The sequence below is a fragment of the Oncorhynchus nerka genome, linkage group LG13 (genome assembly GCF_034236695.1).
Source record: "Oncorhynchus nerka isolate Pitt River linkage group LG13, Oner_Uvic_2.0, whole genome shotgun sequence".
Lineage (NCBI taxonomy): Eukaryota > Metazoa > Chordata > Actinopteri > Salmoniformes > Salmonidae > Oncorhynchus > Oncorhynchus nerka.
This window is the reverse complement of record NC_088408.1, coordinates 50902739-50923033: the sequence shown is the minus strand read 5'-3', so window position 1 is coordinate 50923033 and position 20295 is coordinate 50902739. Positions and strand designations below refer to the sequence as shown.

Genomic DNA, 20295 nt, shown 5'->3' with positions numbered 1-20295 from the left:
GATGATCTCCACATGCCAAATCAAATTTTATTGGTCACATACACATGGTTAACAGATGTTAATGCGAGTGTAGTAAAATGCTTGTGCTTCTAGTTCCGACAGTGGAAAAACAAAAATACTGCATAGTTTCCTAAGGACTCTTAGCGAGGTGACCATCTATGTCAGCGCCATCATGCTAACCGTGAAGCATGGAGGAGGAGGTGTGATGGGGGGGTGAGTGCTTTGCTGGTGACACTGTCTGTGATTTATTTAGAATTCAAGGCACACTTAACCAGCATGGCTACCACAGCAATCTGCAGCAATATGCCATCCCATCTGGTTGGTGCTTATTTGTTTTCCAACAGGGTAATGACCCAAAACACACCTCCAGGCTGTGTAAGGGCTATTTGACCAAGAAGGATGGTGCTGCATCAGATGACCTGGCCTCCACAATCAACCAACCTCAACCCAATTGAGATGGTTTGAGATGGGTCGGACTGCAGAGTGAAGGTAAAGCAGCCAACAAGTGCTCAGAGTGTGTAGGAACTCCTTCAAGACTGTTGTAAAAACATTCCAGGTGATGCTGGTTGAGAGAATGCCAAGAGTGTGCAAAGCTGTCAAGGCAAAGAGTGGCTACTTTGAAGAACCTCAAATATAACATATTATTTATTTGTTTAATACTTTTTTTTCGGTTACTACATGTTTCATGTATTATTCCTAGTTTTGATGCCTTCACTTATTCTACAATGTAGAAAAGAGTAAAAAATAATGAAAAACCCTTGAATGAGTTGGTGTATCCAAACTTTTCACTGGTACTGTATGTAAAGTGTAATATTGTGATGCAAACTCAAAATTGAATACATTTCAACTCTATATCTGACAGTAATTTGAGAAACAGAAGCTCCTCAACTGGCAGCTTCATTGAAATAGTACCTGCAAAACACTAGTCTCAACATCAACAGTGAAGAGGCGACTCCGGGATGCTGGCCTTCTAGGCAGAGTTCCTCTGTCCAGTTTCTGTTCTTTTATCCATCTTAATCTTTTTTTTAAAATATTGGCCAGTCTGAGAGATGCCTTTTTCTTTGCAACTCTGCCTAGAAGGCCAGCATCCCGACATTCTAATGTACTTGTCCTCTTATGCAGTTGTGCACCTGGGCCTCCCACTCTTTCTATTCTGGTTAGAGCCAGTTTGTGCTGTTCTGTGAAGGGAGCTGTACACAGCGTTGTACGAGATCTTCAGTTTCTTGGCAATTTCTCACATGGGATAGCCTTCATTTCTCAGAACAAGAATAGACTGACAAGTTTCAGAATAAAGGTCTTTGTTTCTGGCCATTTTGAGCCAGTAATTAAACCCACGAATGCTGATGCCCCAGATATCAACTAGTCTAAAGAAGGCCAGTTTTATTGCTTCTTTAATCAGGACAACAGTTTTCAGCTCTGCTAACATAATGGCAAAAGGGCTTATTAATTATTAATTTGCCTTTTAAAATGATAAACTTTGATTAGCTAACACAACGTGCCATTGGAACACAGGAGTGATGGTTGCTGATAATGGGCCTCTGTACGCCTATGTAGATATTCCATAAAAACTAATAATAAACTGTTTCCAGCTACAATAATCATTTACAACATTAACAATGTCTACACTGTATTTCTGATCAACTGTATGTTATTTTAAAGGACAAAAACAAGGATATTTCTAAGTGACCCCAAACTTTTGAATGGTAGTGTACTTCAAACACATGGTTTCCAGTTATTTTGATGCTATTCCATGTGCTCCGTTCTGGCCATTCTGGCCATTTTGCCCATTCTGGCCATGTGCTCCGTTCTGGCCATTCTGGCCATTTTTATGAGCAGCTGTTCCCTCAGCAGCCTCTTGATCCACAGATATACATTTTAAATTAGCTAATAATCCAGCAGTTACCCCAGTACTTGGGAAAAACACATTTTCTGAAAACATGTCATTAACTAAAAAAGTATCAACTGTAGACACTTTTTTGGCTTCATAGTTTGTTTGCCTATGCATGACCATCATCCACATACCACATTTTTACCAAACTTTGCTTTTAAGTGCCAGTAATTGGGCATTGTTCTTAGGGCTGACTTTTACCCCACATTACCCTATTATGAGGATTCTGTGTTATGCACTATAGCCCATTACCATATATGTGATTGAATATTATCTGCTGTTGGCTTGTGTGGAAGTATGTATGTGTTATGCAACATAGCTGACTTGAAATCATGATGGCAAAATACAGAATAACATGAAGACAGGAACTGTGCAATGAGTTGGGGGGAACATTCAGAACGTAGTGTTGCGAGAACAAACGGTATTTTGTTAGATAACAGGAGCCAGGTGAGAGATAACGGTATCGAGCATGAGCGCATAGATATTCTTCACAGCAACAGTTACATCTATCAACTGAAGCGCTTTGGGGGCTGGGACCAGCCTCTGCGCCAACAATCAACGATAAGCTGGGTGAGTCTAAAACACGCCCAGTCTCTACTCTGACAGGCCGGCTCGGAAGCAGGAACTACTTCTGTCATCAGAGTATATTATAATATCTTTCTCAGGAACAAGTCAGTTCTCTGTTTGCCCTGCGAGGTGGGACAGAGAACCCGTATATACCAAAATTGCATTTACCACTTATTGTTTAGCTAATAAAAAATACATAGTATACAATCGGTGACTCATTGTCATATTTATCCTGATACCAGATTAGAATTGACGCAACTCTAACACTATACATAGGATATGTCATAATTGGGGCAGTAGAATAGCTACTAATTTTGACTACGGTGTGCTTGCATACTCACCATAGAATTACATTTCATTTAACCCATTCTTAGACGGTAGCTAACTACCTTTAGTGCCTATTGACGATAGTATCTTCTGGCTGGGAGAGTTTTCTTAAGAGCCTCGACACTCGTTCTGGACGTTAGAACACATCGCCTGTTACAGTTTTGGAAACAAGGAATGTATCTTTCATATTAGCGAGAAATACAAAAAAAATGCATTTGGAAAGTATTCAGACCCCTAACCTTTTCCACTTTTTGTTACGTTATAGCCTTATTCTAAAATTGATTAAATAAAAATGTTCCCTCAATCTACACACAACCCCATAATGATAAAGCGAAAACGGGTTTAGACATTACGTTTTTTTTTAACAAAGCTCCCTTTTTTACATGAGAATTTAGACCCTTTGCTATGAGACTCGAAATTGAGCTCAGGTGCATCCTGTTTCCATTGATCATCCTTAAAATGTTTCTACAACTTCATTGGAGTCCACCTGTGGTAGATTCAATTGATTGGACATGATTTGGAAGGGCACACACCTGTCTATATAAGGTCCCACGGTTGACAGTGCATGTCAGAGCAAAATCCAAGCCATCAGGTCGAAGGAATTGTCCGTAGAGCTCTGAGATAGTATTGTGTTAAGGCACAGATCTGCAGAAGGGTACCAAAAGAATTCTGCAGCATTGAAGGTCCCCAAGAACAAATCAAATCAAATGTATTTATATAGCCCTTCGTACATCAGCTGATATCTCAAAGTGCTGTACAAAAAACCCAGCCTAAAACCCCAAACAGCAAGCAATGCAGGTGTAGAAGCACTGTAGCTAGGAAAAACTCCCTAGAAAGGCCAAAACCTAGGAAGAAACCTAGAGAGGAACCAGGCTATGAGGGGTGGCCAGTCCTCTTCTGGCTGTGCCGGGTGGAGATTATAACAGAACATGGCCAAGATGTTCTAATGTTCATAAATCACCAGCATGGTCAAATAATAATAATCACAGTAGTTGTCGAGGGTGCAGCAAGTCAGCACCTCAGGAGTAAATGTCAGTTGGCTTTTCATAGCTGACTCCTGCTGTCTCTAGAGAGTTGAAAACAGCAGGTCTGGGACAGGTAGCACGTCCGTTGAACAGGTCAGGATTCCATAGCCGCAGGCAGAACATTTGAAACTGGAGCAGCAGCACAGCCAGGTGGACTGGGGACAGCAAGGTGTCATCATGCCAGGTAGTCCTGAGGCATGGTCCTAGTGCTCAGGTCCTCCATCATCCATCACAGTGGCCTCCATCATTCCTAAATGGATGAAGTTTGGAACAACCAAGACTCTTCCTTAGAGCTGGCCGCCCTGCCAAACTGCGCAATTGGGGGAGAAGGTTCTTGGTCAGTGAGGTGACCAAGAACCCGAAGGTCACTCTGACAGAGCTCCATGGTTCCTCTGTGGAGTTGGGAGAACGTTCCAAAAGTACAACCATAACATCTCTGCAGAACTCCACCAATCAGGCCTTTATGGTAGTGGCCAAGCGGAAGCCACTCCTCAGTAAAAGGCACATGACAACATGCTTGGAGCATGCCAAAAGTCACCTAAAGGACTCTATGAGAAACAAGATTATCTGGTCTGATGAAACCAAGATTGAACTCTTTGGCCAAAATGCCAATCAACAGGTCTGGAGGAAACCTGGCACCATCCTTACGGTGAAGCATGGTGGCAGCATCATCCTGTGGGGATCTTTTTCAGCGGCAGGGACTGAGAGACTGGTCAGGATTGAGGGAAAGATCAACGGCGCAAAGTAGGGTTCCTTGATGAAGACCTGCACCAGGGTGCTCAGGACCTCAGACTGGGGCAAAGGTTCACCTTCAAACAGAACAAAGACCCTAAGCACACAGCCAAGACAACACAGTAGTGGCTCCGGGACAAGTCTCAATGTCCTTGAGTAGCCCAGCCTGAGTCCGTACTTGAACCCGATCGAACATCTCCAGAGAGACCTGAAAACAGCTGTGCAGCGACGCTCCCAACCTGACAGCTTGATGATCTGCAGAGAAGAATGGGAGAAACTCTCCAAAAACAGGTGTGCCAAACTTGAACGTCATACCCAAGAAGACTTGAGGCTATAATCACTGCCAAAGGTGCTTCAACAAAGTACTGAGTAAAGGGTCTGAATACTTATGTAAATGTGATATTTAAGTTTATTTTGAATACTTTTGCCAACGTTTTTACAAACCTTTTTTTGCTTTGTCATTACGGGGTATTGTGTGTAGATTGAGGATTTATTTTTATAATGTACATTTTATAATAACAAATTGTGGAAAAAGTGAAGGAGTCTGAATACTTTCCGAATGCACTGTATTTCCATGGTACAGTGCTTGTTTACAGAAAACAGACGGAAGACAGTGATAATTAGCTATTTGCGTCTCCGAACACCTGTTTTGTAAATGGAAGATGGACACCTCAAACATGTTGTCACTGAAAAATACTGTCGGCTACAACTGTTTTATAACTGGTTAACAGTGAGTATATTTAGCATTTGAAAAATTTGTTTGATATGAAAGTAGAGGGCTTTTTGTTTCTAGAACTGTTCTGCAATGGAGAATTGATTCATGTTTTGGGCATTTTTGGATGTCAGAGCCAATTCCCCTCTAAACAGAACATGTAAGGTCCTTGGACTATATGTAACATTAGGCTCATTTAGTCCATTATTGAGCTACATTTCAATGCGGAACCTGTCTTCTGGTATCTGATATTGAACAGGTAATTCATAAATATCCCTAATATGACTGCAAATATCAAAGTCCCCTTGGGCTGGCATGTATCCCCCAGTGGCTGTAGATCCAAGGAACATGTGCAGGATCATTGCAAAAGATCCAGAGTTGTCCCTTGTAGTAGTGCCCCTTTTATCCAACCTCTGCCTGCAACACATGGTGAGAAACTTTGAAGGTATGTTTTGTTCTACATATTGTATGTAATTTATTCAGTCAATTAAATCAATTCAGTTTATTTGATCTGTCACAGAGGCTGTTACAGACGCTGCCCTAGTGGTGCCTACGAGTATATCACTCCATCAGATTGGCCTTCAATATCAACCTAACATAATTGGACATTTATCACTGATTTCAACCTGGTAGTGTTCAGTAATCTTCAACAGCTGTTCTTTAGTACATATTCTAACAGTTCCTCTGATGGAATGTGAATGAACTTGTCCACTTTAGACGCCATAGTCACAAGTAACTCCAACAAAAAATCCCACTGCCCCTCTGCTGAGCACACCATACCGGACCACAAGAGAAGCACTGGGCACCGCAGGAGAGAGATGGAGCTTCACCAAATCCTACAAAAACTCAACCCTAGTCTTCATGTGGATTCGCAGTGGTAATTACACATAGTAGCCCACTGGCATGGAAGAAGAAAAAAACAGCATGTTGGCAGATTCCCCCCCCCCCCCCGAGCCCCAGATGTTCCTCCAGACAACTGCTCCGTCCACGGACACCACACAAAAATAACAAACAAAATCACCATGCCCAACGTATTCCAAAGTGGAATGAGTCGTAAACCCTAACGGGAAAAGAAATCTGTAGCTACAGGTAGCAAATAGCACTACCCTACCCAAATCTCCCACCGAGGTACACAGCCGACCGTATTCACCACCTCAGACCGATGTCCCAACAACGAATAGAGCAAGAATTTCCACCCTGGGCAGGGGCCTTGAAACTAACCAATGTCATACTCTCCAACGTAGCACACAACCAACTATCCAACACAGTGGCAAGTTTACCAAACAAACTAACAAAGGCAACCAAACAGCACAACTAAAAAATAACAAAACATGCAAACTAAGCACCTACAGAGTTTATCAAACACTAACTCCACATTTTATCCCAAACACAATACTCATACCAGTTAGCCTAACTACACTAGTATTAGGCCTACTGGCATACTTTTATGCAACGCACCTGTTTGATGACGTCACCGAACAACCAAAATCAGATGCATCTCTAAGGCACTATGCCAAACACTTATAAATCAGATATCAACCAAAGTGCATCCCAATTAGAATTAACCCATCATAATGCAACAAAATACTATACGGCAACATTTTTAGGAACCAACCTTTACAATCCCAGACGAGCCCCCACTTGTTACGAACTGGCTTGTGACAACGCATAGATAAAGAAAAAACAAGATATATTCATTAAATAAAGTAAACTATAGCCAACTAACAAGTGTGTGTGTGTGTGTGTGTGTGTGTAAGTGAGTGGATGCGTGCATAGATGAGGGGTGTGGAGCGGTGCCAAAGCAAATGAACACAAAGCCGACCCAAAATGCCACAACCAAAAACAACAGCATGTCAGATTGGAGAGTCGCTTCAATGTATGGGGGGGTGTATTTATCCCTAGGACACACCCGAGCCCAGGTGTGTCCCATTTCGCAGACGACCTTCCCGGCTCCGCCCACCAACATCCTATTAAGGAAAACAAGAGCCGAGAGAGAGAATTCGGAAGACAGTGGGAGGGTCGTCACAGATCACAACCTCTTTATACCTTTGTCACAGAGAAGCCCATCCTCAAACTTCTCCACAGCCACCAAGACTATGTCCTGGAGAAGCTCTCTTCCTCCATGCCTCTGCTGGTGGCCGCCAACCTGATCCGCGACGACGGCCACTGCAAACGGCACAGAGGCCTGTGCGACATCTCCTCATAGTTGCCACAGCTGGAAACGCATGTTCTTCGAGTCACCTGGAGAAGATCATTGAGTTCCTCATCCTCGACGTGACCGACAAGACGATGCTGGGCATGGTGCCTCTGTGCTGGCTAGATGTCTCGCAGCTGCTGCCGCCCATTAAGGAGCTCCAGAAGTCAGAAGAGAACGACAGCCCGGACTCAGCCAGCAACATGGGCATGGACTGGCCATCCATGGACCACTTTGACTTTGGCATCCTGCTGGACAAGCTGAGCCACCTGGAGGAGCCATCTGGAGGAGTTGCATGTGGTCTACCGGGTCAAGGGCTGTGGCATGACCTTTGAGAGGAACCTCTTGAGTTAATCATCCGCAATACTCCCTTTCAGTGTTCACTGGCATGGTGCCTTTTGGCATGGTGCCTTTTGGCTTAGTCGCTCTACTTTCCTTTACAGGATGATTGTCTGAAGCACTTTTTTCTGCTCTGTGTCATGCATTTCCTCAGTAAATAAGATTTTGTTTCAAATGTGGTGAAACAAATACCACAGCACAGGGATTAATTGATTATTGGCTAGATGGCATTCTATGATAAACCACAACGTCACATATTTCTAATTTGTTGTATTAGAAGAAATAATTCAATTTGATTCCAGCTTGTTTTATTTTATATATTTTTAAACATCTGGGCAGGTTAAGCTAAAGCTACAGTATGCATTATTGCCACATAAATATATCTGCCAAGCCTCCCTGCTCTTGAGACTGTTGAGACTGATTTTAATCCCATAATCTCCGCTATCGTCGCAGGTGCTGAAGATCCACCAAAGGAAAGTGGACGACAAGCAGTGTCGTCAATTGATGAACACCCTCCTGAACCACCCTCAGGTAGCTCAACTTCCCCCACAACGTCATTGGGGACCATGGTGCCCGGGCAAGCTGCTCAACAGGTGAGAATTTGTCAGGTTGCCTACCTCACCTGCACATGTGTACCCTTTTTCATGTTTTCTCTTGTCATTATTGTATATTCAATATGTTTAAATGAAACTAAACAGGAGCAAGCTGGAGAGCCTCACTGTCTACGACAACAACATTCTGGGGTCGGGGCCCAGATGTCCTGGCAAAGAACTCCAGCCTGCCCTTCAACCTGCGTCAAAACCGTCTGGGGGACGAGGCGGCTAGTATCAAAAGTACCATAGTTTTAAACATTGTAAATGTTTTAGATCATTCGGATTCAGTGAAAGATCAACATTTGGCAGCCAGGAGCTGCCGGAATCTGGTGTCCGGTGCTGCCGGAATCTCCCTTCCATCCTGTGCTGCCGGAATCTCCCGTCCGTCCGGTGCTACCGGAATCTCCCGTCCATTCGGGACCCGTGGCTTGGGTCTCCAGTCCGAGGACGGCGGCGAGGGGTGCCGCATTAAAGAGGCCACGGAGGCGTGTAGAGAGGCGGAGAAGGACTATGGTGGAGTGGGGTCCACGTCCCGCGCCAGAGCCGCCACCGCGGACAGACACCCACTCAGACCCTCCCTTATAGGTTTAGGTTTTGCGGCCGGAGTCCGCACCTTTGGGGGGGGGGGGTACTGTCACATTCTGACCTTAGTTCCTTTGTTTTGTTTTTGTTTTAGTATGGTCAGGGCATGAGTTGGGGTGGGCAGTCTATGTTTGTTTTTCTAGGTTGGTTTTTGAGTTTGGCCTGGTATGGTTCTCAATCAGAGGCAGGTGTCGTTAGTTGTCTCTGATTGAGAATCATACTTAGGTAGCCTTTTTCCACCTGTGTTTTGTGGGTGTTTATTTTGTGTTTTGTGTGTCATCACTAGGACAGGACTGTTTCATTTGTTCGTTCTTCCTAGTTGTTATTTTGTTTAGTGTTCAGTTTTGATTATATTAAAAATCATGAACACTTACCATGCTGCACCTTGGTCCTCACCTTCTTCCACCGACGACGGCCGTTACAGACTGGGTGTATTGGTACACCACCCAAAGTGTATTTAATAACTTCACCATGCTCAAAGGAATATTCAATGTCTGCTTTTTTTCACCATTGGAAAACCTCCCTAGTCTTTGTGGTGGAATCACTGTTCGACTGAGGGATCTTACAGATAATTGTATGTTTTAAGATGGCGCCAAAGACGTTTTATATTCTCCCAATTTTGTTATTTTTCTTGTGTTTTGTGTAACTTATTTTTTAAACGTATTGTGTACATAATGTTGCTGCTACCATCTTTTATGACCAAAAAGAACTTCTGGACATCAGAAAAGAGATTACTCACCACGGACTGGAAGAAACGTTCTCCTTTAACGAGTCCGACGAGATGGATATCCTGCTTTACCTGGAACAGGCCCAGATCCACGCCTTTTGCGTGAAGAACAGACGCTGGAAAAGAGGACGCAGATCGGGGATCCTTCTGAGAAGCCGGAGACGAGCGAGTGAACTCCCAATGCCTTCCATTCTCCTTTCTAACGTTCAATCGTTAGAAAATAAAATTGATGACCGATTATTAAGATTATCCAACCAACGGGATATTAAAAACTGTAACATCCTATGTGTCACCGAGACGTGGCTGACCGAAGAAATGGACAATATAGAGCTGGCGGGATTTTCCATGCACTGGCAGAACAGAGACGCTACCTCTGGTATGACGAGGTGTTGGGGGGGGGTGTATTTTTGTCAATAACAGCTGGTGCGCAATGTCTAATATTAAAGAAGTCTCGATGTATTGCTTGCCTGAGGTAGAGTACCTTATAAATTGTTGACCACGCTATCTATCAAGAGAGTTCTCATCTGTATTATTCGGAGCCGTCTATTTACCACCACAAAGTGATGCTGGCACTAAGAACGCTCTCAACCAACTCTATGCAGCCATAAGCAAAGAAGAAAATGCTCACCTAGAAGTGGCGCTCCTAGTGCCCGGGGACTGTTGCAGGCAAACTGTTACAGGAATTATATTCCTCTATGTTTTAATACCCAATTAAAATTAAACACTCTGTCAATTCATAAGAATTTGTAAGACTCTTATTTGTATAAAATGGACAGAGATCAGTCTTAAAAGTCAACCAGCAGCGTTTATTCTCGAGAGTACTGCCGATGATACATTTTACCACAGGTTATAAACTGAAAATGACGTCATTAGTTTTAGTACTAGCCCGTCTCATCTCCGCTCCAGTACAATGGCTGTATGGTTCTGAAGCTTTCCCACACCGTCTCTCCCTATTAAGATCATTTATGAACAGAGCCAAGGTCTGCCTGTGTAGATAAGCATTCTAGCCAGTCTGGCTATACGTTCATTCATTTCTACCAAGGAACAGACAGTCATTGTTCTAATTCTTGATTATATTTACACACATTATATTCAGTATTAGGATTATAAAGAAAATTCATACATATACAGTAATATAATAGTATTCTGATTAGTCAGTCCTGATTGAAATGTATACATAGTTAGTCATTATTGATAAAAATCCCATTAACACAAACTTAAATCAGTTTTACCACATTTTTACCAGCATGTCACATGTGCAACCTTGGGGGAAAAAATCCTAGACCACCTTTACTCCAAACACAGGCAAATGTTCCAGGATTCATCCAATGGCATTGAGGAATACACCACCTAAGTCATTGGCTTCATCAATAAGTGCATCGATGACATCGTCACCACCATGACTGTACATACATATCCCAACCAGAAGCCATGGATGTGCTATGCCCTCAGACAAATCATCAAACATGCAAAGCGTCTATACAGGATTAAGATTGAATCCTACTACACAGGCTCTGATGCTCGTCAGATGTGGCAGGGCTTGAAAACTATTAGGACTACAAAGGGAAACCCAGATGCGAACTCCAGTGACACGAGCCTACCAGACAAGCTAAATGCCTTTTATGCTCGCTTCGAGGCAAGCAACACTGAAGCATGCACAAGAGCACCAGCTGTTCTGGATGACTGTGTGATAACACTCTTGATAGCCGATGTGAACAAAACCTTTAAACAGGTCAACTTTCACAGCCGCTGGGCCAGACGGATTACCAGGACATGTACTCAAAGCATGCACGGACCAACTGTCAAGTGTCTTCACTGACATTTTCAAACTCTCCCTGACCGAGTCTGTAATACCTACATGTTTCAAGCAGTCCACCATAATCCCTGTGCCCAAGGAAGCGAAGGTAACCTGCCTAAATGATTACCGCCCCGTGGCATTCACGTCAGTAGCCATGAAGTATTTTGAAAGGCTGGTCATGGCTCACATCAACAGCCTCCTCCCGGACACCCTTAGACCCACTCGAATTCGCATACTGCCCCAACAGATCCACAGATGACGCAATCTCAATCACACTCCACACTGCCCTTTCTCACCCACAACTGCGTGGCCGAACACGACTCCAACACCAAGTTTGCTGACGACACAACAGTGGTAGGCCTGATCACCGACAACGATGAGACGGCCTATAGGGAGGATGTCAGAGAACTGGCAGTGTGGTGCCAGGACAACAACGTCCCCCTCAATGTGAGCAAGACAAAGGAGCTGATCGTGGACGACAGGAAAAGGCGGGCCGAACAGGCCCCCATTAACATCGACGGGGCTGTAGTGGAAAAGATTGAGAGCTTAAAGTTCCCAGTGTCCACGTCACAAACAAACTATCATGGTCCAAACAACATACCAAGACAGTCATGAAGAGGACACGACAACACCTTTTCCCCCTCAGGAGACTGAAAAGATTTGGCATGGGCCCCCAGATCCTCAAAAGGTTCTACAGCTGCAACATTGAGAGCATCCTGACCGGTTGCATCACCGCCTGGTATGGCAACTGCTCGGCATCTGACCGTAAGGCGCTACAGAGTGCAGTGCGAACGGCCCAGTACATCACTGGGACCAAGCTTCCTGCCATCCAGGACCAATATACTAGGCATTGTCAGAGGAAAGCCCATAAAATTGTCAGACTCTAGTTACCCAAGTGACTGTTTTCTCTGTTACGGCACGGCAAACAGTACCGCAGCGCCAAGTCTAGGACCAAAAGGCTCCTCAACAGCTTCTACCCCCAAGCCATTACACTGCTGAACAATTCATAAATATCGCTACTTATTACAATTTACAATACTTATTTACTCAAGACATTTCAGCTTTTAATTTTAAATTAATTTGTCAAAAATTCGAAAAACATAATTACACTTTGGTATTATGGGATATTATATGTAGGCCAGTGTCAAATCTAAATTTACTCAATTTGATATTCAGGTTGTAAGTCAAGTGGTGTGAATACTTGCTGAAGGCACTGCATGTAGCCTTGATCCCAGATGTTCTAGGTTTCTTCAGAGCAGATTACGGTGTGATGTCAGGCAGTGTGAGACGTAGGGGTGAATCCTAAATTCCACTTGAGTCTAATCTCCACTTGGTCACGCATTGATGTCAATAAAATAAAAAATGTTTTTACTTGAGTGGAAGTTATTATTCGTCGCTATATCAAGTGTCTGTGCTGTATTAAAAAATCAAATGTCATTTGTCACATGCTTCATAAACAACAGGTGTAGACAAACAGTCCCTGCTTACTTACGGGTCATTTTCCAACAATGGAGTGTTAAATATAAAAAGTATGGAAATAGTGACACGAGTAACAGAAGTGTGTGTGTGTGTGTGTGTTTGTATGTCAGTGTCAGGGTAAGTATGTGTACACTACATGGTTGAACATCTCATTCCAAAATCATGGGCATTAATGTGGAGTTGGTCCCTCCTTTGCTGCTATAACAGCTCCACTCTACTGGGAAGGCTTTTCACGAGATGTTGGAACAATTCTGACAGGACATGCTTCCATTCAGCCACAGGAGCATTAGTGAGGTCGGGCACTGATATGTTGGCCGATATATGCCTGGCTCGAAGTTGGCGTTCAAAATCAACCCAAAGGTGTTCGATGGTTTAGAGGTCAGGGCTCTGCAGGCCAGTCAAGTTCTCCCACACAAATCTCGACAAGCCATTTCTGTATGGACCTCGCTTTGTGCACAGGTGCCTAGTGGGTAGAGCGTTGGACTAGTAACCGGAAGGTTGCAAGTTCAAACCCCCGAGCTGACAAGGTACAAATCTGTCGTTCTGCCCCTGAACAGGCAGTTTAACCCACTGTTCCTAGGCCGTCATTGAAAATAAGAATTTGTTCTTTAACTGACTTGCCTGGTTAAATAAAGGTTAAAAAAATTTGACATGCTGAAACAGAAAAGGGCATTCCCCAAACTTTTACTACAAAGTTGGACGTACAGAATCATCTAGAATGTCATTGTATGCTGTAGCTTTAAGATTTCCTTTCACTGGAACTAAGAGGCCTACCCCAAACCATGAAAAACAGCCCCAGACCAATATTCCTCATCCACCAAACTTTACAGTTGGCTATATACATTCGGGAATGTAGGGTTTTCCTGGCATCCGCCAAACAAAGATTAGTTCGTCGGACTGCCAGATGTTGAATCGTGATTTATCTCTCCAGAGAACGCCTTTCCACTGCTCCAGAGTCTAATGGCAGCAAGCTTTACACCACTCCAACTGAGGCTTGGCATTGCACATTGTGATCTTAGGCTTGTGTGCGCTGCTCAGCCATGGAATGCAATTTCATGAAGCTCCCGACGAGCAGTTCTTATGCTGATGTTGCTTCCTGGGGCAGTTTGGAACTCTGTGAGTGTTGCAAACAGGGACAGATGATTTTTACACGCTACTCACTTCAGCACTTGGCGGTCCTGTTCTCTGAGATTACTTGGTCTGGGCACTTGACCCTGGTTTCTCCTGTGGGTCGCTTTGGATGGGAGTGCCTGCTAGATGACTGTAAGCAATGTAAATGTTGAGCGGCTTGTCTGCAGCTAGATTCTATGTTATATTGTTCATTAAAAACTAGCCTAAACCTTCTCTAAACCCGAGCATTATCAAATAGAAACATACAATCCATGTATGTTCACCAAAGTGCCACTTTGTCATATATTGCAGATGGTATGTATCCTATTTGTTTCATTGCTTCAGTTGTTAAATGTAGCCATGTCTGTAATGTGAACAGAAACCAGAATTTGTTTAAGATCAAGATCGCTTTATTGGTCATATGTACACAAGGTCCAACCGAAATTTGACTTCCGCTTTAAACCCAACCCCTCCGAAAGACACACATACATATACAGATTTTGGAGAGGTGCAGGGGGCTGCCACACTGGGTGCTCAGGAAGCTGTTGTTGTGGGTGGTTAAGTGCATTGCTCAAGGGCACAACGGCAGGCAATGGATTTGTTACTAGGGAAAAGGATCTGTAGATTACTTCATAATCCTAATAATCTACCACTGAGCTATCGGGCACCTTCACTGTATGCACTCACAGTTTACACGCGCTGTTAAGTAAATGCACAATGTGGATGTGTTATAAATTAGCATAACAATGAACACAATTGGATAGTTGGATTTATTGTTAAACACAGGCTTCATATTATTCTACCACTTGGGCTTCAAAGTGTATACAGTTTATACGAAGTATGTAAAAAGACAAATTATGTTTCAACAATTTCATTAACTTTTTATTGAGTTAGCCTTTTCCCCCTTTTGATACACAGATTTGGCTTGTGGTCATTGCAACTGTATTATGCAACATGAAGGCAACATTGTGTTCGTGTCAATATACATACAGATTTGCAGTTGTATGTATTGTTTTGCAGTCACACACCCAACCTCTGATCCACGTTACCTAGGCAGTACAAACATGTTAGTATGTTACATGTTTCCTGACTGTTGATCTTGCTGCCAGGACCAGCAGTTTATGACATTGAGAGAGTAAGAAAAATGTAGGCAGAGCAATGTTCTCAGTACGATCAGGCTGGACTAATTTAATATAACAGTTGTCTGAATGGCAAGCCAAGAGTGGAATATTGATCAAACACGAAAGCGGTTGGCTTCCTCGTGTAAACAGTTTTCTGTGCTCAAATCTGTGTATATAACCTCCGTACAAAATATGTAATCTCCCTAATCTTCCTCTATGAAGAAAGCAACTAAAAACGTACAAAAAGTTGAAAAGAAAGAAACAGTGCTCTGCCATTGCAAAGTGAGTGTATAGCTCATACAGGATAAATCCATTTGAATTCAATCACTTTTATGACAGTATTCCTTTTGTTTTAAACATTTTCATACATGTTTGCCCATGGAAGAAGTTGTCAGAAAGTTACTTTTTGGACCTGAATTCCAAAACATTCAGGAGATAAAGGTGCTCAAAGTTGACCCATTTTTGCATACCCCACCTTACCATGAGACATCATGTCTTCATCACTGGAAAATATAAACGATTGAGCTTGATATAATTTAAAAGTTTACAAACAGGGTTGTCAAACTATTTCATAATTTCTTTCAAATACGTGTTTTATATTAAAATGGCGTCATTTACCATTTACCACCAATTATATAAAAATGCATAAACGTATTCGCGTATGTTGTAGCTTAGACCCTGTTTTACATAATCTGAGGTTTTTGTGTTGTATCCACCATCGGTTGAGACACAACATGCTCTTGAATACAGTGGGTGTAATTTCAATCATAGAAATACAATTAATTGAAAGTCAATATATAAAAAAAGAGTTAACAGGGCGTGTTTTTTTTTCCCCCTCGCAGAAATCTATCCCTTCAGACCACTGCAATTTATCTGGTACAGCATTTACATTTGAATTGAAATTGTAACTACTACCACAAAGATGACTGCCAGATCACTCTCTGAATGTCAACTTAAATGGTCATGTCTATTCTATTATCAATATTTCAATAAGTTTCATTTAACATTTAGCAGACTCTTATCCAGAGCTACTTATTAAAGCAGGAATTAGGGTTAAGTGCATTGCTAAAGGCCACTTCAGATTTTTCACCAAGTCGGCTCAGGTATTCAAACCAGCGGCCTTTCGTTTACTGGCCCAACACTCAACCGCTAGGCTACCCGCCACCTCTGTGGAGGGTTAAGAGTAAAAAAAAAAATGTAAACAGACATTCCCATTCAAGTCAATATTCTCTGGTGTCTGGACCTCCAACCGTTTTTGTGGTACCATTTGAAAGTTTAAATTAAAATTGCATTTGTCATTTATCAGCCAAAATATGACACCCACCCTGTATTCAAGATCATGTTGTGTCTCTCAACCATTTCCTTTTAAGAAATTATAAATAGTTTGACAAGCCGGTTTGTCTTTTCTAGTGATGAAGACATGGATGTCTCGTGGTAGGGTGGGGTATGCTAAAGGGGTCAACTTTTGAGAACTTTTATCTCTTGAATGTTTTGGTGTCAAAGTGATTGAATTCAAATGGATGTACCCTACAGCATCAGATAAGCTGCATGGTCTGCAATTGAAACTGTAGTGTATTTACAAGATGAATTCCTTGTACACCATTTTATATACAGTACTAGTCAAAAGTTGACACACCTACTCATTCCAGGGTTTTTCTTTATTTTTTATATTTTCTACATTTGTAGAATAATAGTGAAGACATCAAACTATGAAATAACACATGGAATCCTGTAGTAACCAAAAAGGTGTTAAACAAATCTAAATATGTTTGTTTAACACTTTTTTGGTTACTATATGATTTCATATGTGTTATTTCATAGTCTTGATGTCTTCACTATTAACCTACAGTATAGAAAATAGTAAAAAATAAAGAAAAACTCTTGAATGAGTAAGTGAGTCCAAACTTTTGACTGGTACTGTAGAAATGGATCGATTTTCAATCTGCAAACCAAAACATTAGCCTGTTGTCAAGTACATTTTATGTTAGCACCCCGACAGTCCTTCTAACCTAGTATCTATATTATTTACAGTACAAAATATTTATTCCGCAACACTCTTTTTAAGTCACAACATTTTGTACAAATTATCAGAAGATGAGCCCCAAAAACATTCTGGTTGTGAGAGTACATACGGTAATATGACTTATTATTGCACTTTGTACACATGATAATGAGTTTCATGTATGGTCGCAAAATTCCGGTAACTTTCCCAAAAATCCTGGTTGGAGGATTTTTATTTATTTATTACCAATATATTACCAAGTTTCCAGAATTTTGCAAGCCTAATTCCATGTTACATATGTCAAAGGGTTAAATGTTAACAGTCTGTGGTGGAGAAACATTATTCGGGTTTCTGAATTTTCCTGTCACCTTCACAGTTTTTTTTAGCTGTATCCTATTTATTGTTGTATGGTTACAAAACATAGCACTGGTAAACACGTATTTGTACACAATAACGTATCACAGTGAAGCCATCAAAATAACTGGACTTTTTTTTTTTATTGATGAGAGGTTGGTCAGTGAGCATTGGACTATTGAGTCGGTAATGTCAGTAATGTAATCATATTCAACATTATTAAAATCTAAAACTCTGGGTCTTCACTACCTGCTGTTTCCAAACTTCAAATGATCTCAGACATAATGGGAGTTGATCTAAAAAAATAACTAATCAAAACTCTTAAAGACTGCTAATGAGAAAGAGGGCTTTCTGTGAGTGAGTGAACTCTGCCTCACATGATGTGTGACCTCCAGCTAGACAGCTATAGGAGCATCAGTATGGTTACAGTGTTAAACTGACCAACCTCCAACAACATAAAACCTCACATAATTCTGCCCTAAAACAATGACAATTTCTCTCAACCAGTGGCATATGGGATTTTTAGGTGAGTGCTGATGCCACCCTGTGATAAGCAGTGCCCACTTTGTCGAAGGCAGGGGCGCAATTTATTTTGCTTGTCCACTCCCAGTGCAGGAGCATCTGCAAGAGCCCCATCAGGTCCCGCTTGACCATATAATCTTATTCATTATGATCTAAAAGGCTAAACTGATTCTATATCAGCACTCCTACTCTGAGAAGCTTTATGAATACACGTCTAGGTGTGCTCTGAAGTTCCTTGAGTTGGAGACTTTGAACATGTGTATCAGCTGAAAATAATTGAGCCCTTTATGGGTTTTTAAATCATGGCATATGGAGAAGCACAGGACCGGTCCCGGCTGTTTTTTAGCCCTAGGCGAGCCCTTACTGCCTTCTATCTGGGAAACAATCAACTAGCACTATCAAATCGATAGACAGGGATAATAATACAAGGTTAAGGGGTAGAATATAGGACAAACGTAAGGTGGATATCCAGACTACACTCCTGAGTTATGAGGCTTGCATAGATGTGCTATAGATGAGGTGAGACACCATTGTTTTGCATCTAGTTACAATTGCCAGTGGCAAGTTGCAACTAGCGTTATAAAGGTACTAGGTATAAGGAAGAAACACATCAAGAGAAAAAAACAATATTACACCATCTGCAAGAGATATACCAGTATATTGTTAATGCTATTTTTGTTATTGCTCATAAGATGATTACAATATACACAGGCAGTTAGGAAAGCTAAGGCTAGCTTTTTCAAACAGAAATTTGCATCCTGTAGTACAAACTCAAAAAAGTTCTGGGACACTGTAACGTCCATGAAGAATAAGAGCACCTCCTCCCAGCTGCCCACTGCACTGAGGCTAGGAAACACTGTCACTTCTCCTTCACCCATATCCAGATAACCGATGTTCTGAAAGAGCTGCAAAATCTGGACCCCTACAAATCAGCCGGGCTAGACAATCTGGACCCTCTCTTTCTAAAATTATCTGATGAAATTATTGCAACCCCTATTACTAGCCTGTTCAACCTCTCTTTCGTATTGTCTGAGATTCTTCTCTTATTTTCAAATGTCTTTTTACTGTTGTTTTATTTCTTTACTTACCTACACACACACACACACACACATACATACTTTTTTCTCTCTGCACTCTATTGGTTAGAGCCTGTAAGTAAGCATTTTACTGTAAGGTCTACACCTGTTGTATTTGGCGCACGTGACAAATAAACTTTGATTTGATTTGATTATTCATCGACCTTGCTAAGGCTTTCGACTCTGTCAATCACAACATTCTTATTGGCAGACTCAACAGACTTGGTTTCTCAAATGATTGCCTCGCTTGGTTCACCAACAACTTCTCCGATAGAGTTCAGTATGTCAAATCGGACGGCCTGTTGTCCGGACCTCTGGCAGTCTCTATGGGGGTGCCACAGGGTTCAATTCTCAGGCCGACTCTCTTCTCTGTATACATCAATGATGTCGCCCTCGCTGCTGGTGATTCTTTGATCCACCTCTATGCAGATGACACCCTTCTGTATACCTCTGGCCCTTCGTTGGACACTGTGTTAACTAACCTCCAGATGAGCTTCAATGCCATACAACTCTCCTTCCATGGTAAAGTAAAACTAAATGCATGCTCTTCAACCCATCGCAGCCCGCACCTGCCCGCCTGTCCAGCATCACTACTCTGGACGGTTCTGACTTAGAATATGTGGACAACTACAAATACCTAGGTGTCTGGTTAGACTGTAAACTCTCCTTCCAGACTCACATTAAACATCTCCAATCCAAAATGAAATCTAGAATCGGCTTCCTATTTCGCAACAAAGCATCCTTCACTCATGCTGCCAAACATACCCTCGTAAAACTGACCATCCTACCGATCCTCGACTTCGGCGATGTCATTTACAAAATAGCCTTCAACACTCTACTCAACAAATTGGATGCAGTCTATCACAGTGTCATCTGTTTTGTCACCAAAGCCCCATATAATACCCACCACTGCGACCTGTATGCTCTCATTGGCTGGCCCTCGCTTCATACTCGTAGCCAAACCCACTGGCTCTAGGTCATCTACAATTCTCTGCTAGGTAAAGCCCCACCTTATCTTAGCTCACTGGTCACCATAGCAGCACCCACCCGTAGCACGCGCTCCAGCAGGGATATCTCACTGGTCACCTCCAAAGCCAATTCTTCCTTTGGCCGCCTCTCCTTCCAGTTCTCTGCTGCCAATGACTGG

General features: G+C 42.3%; 1 pseudogene; it reads left to right on the top strand.

Moving 5' to 3' along the window:
• The first annotated feature begins 5536 nt into the window (after positions 1-5536).
• Positions 5537-10408, top strand: LOC135574708 (dynein regulatory complex subunit 5-like; annotated as a pseudogene).
• The last annotated feature ends 9887 nt before the right edge of the window (positions 10409-20295 follow it).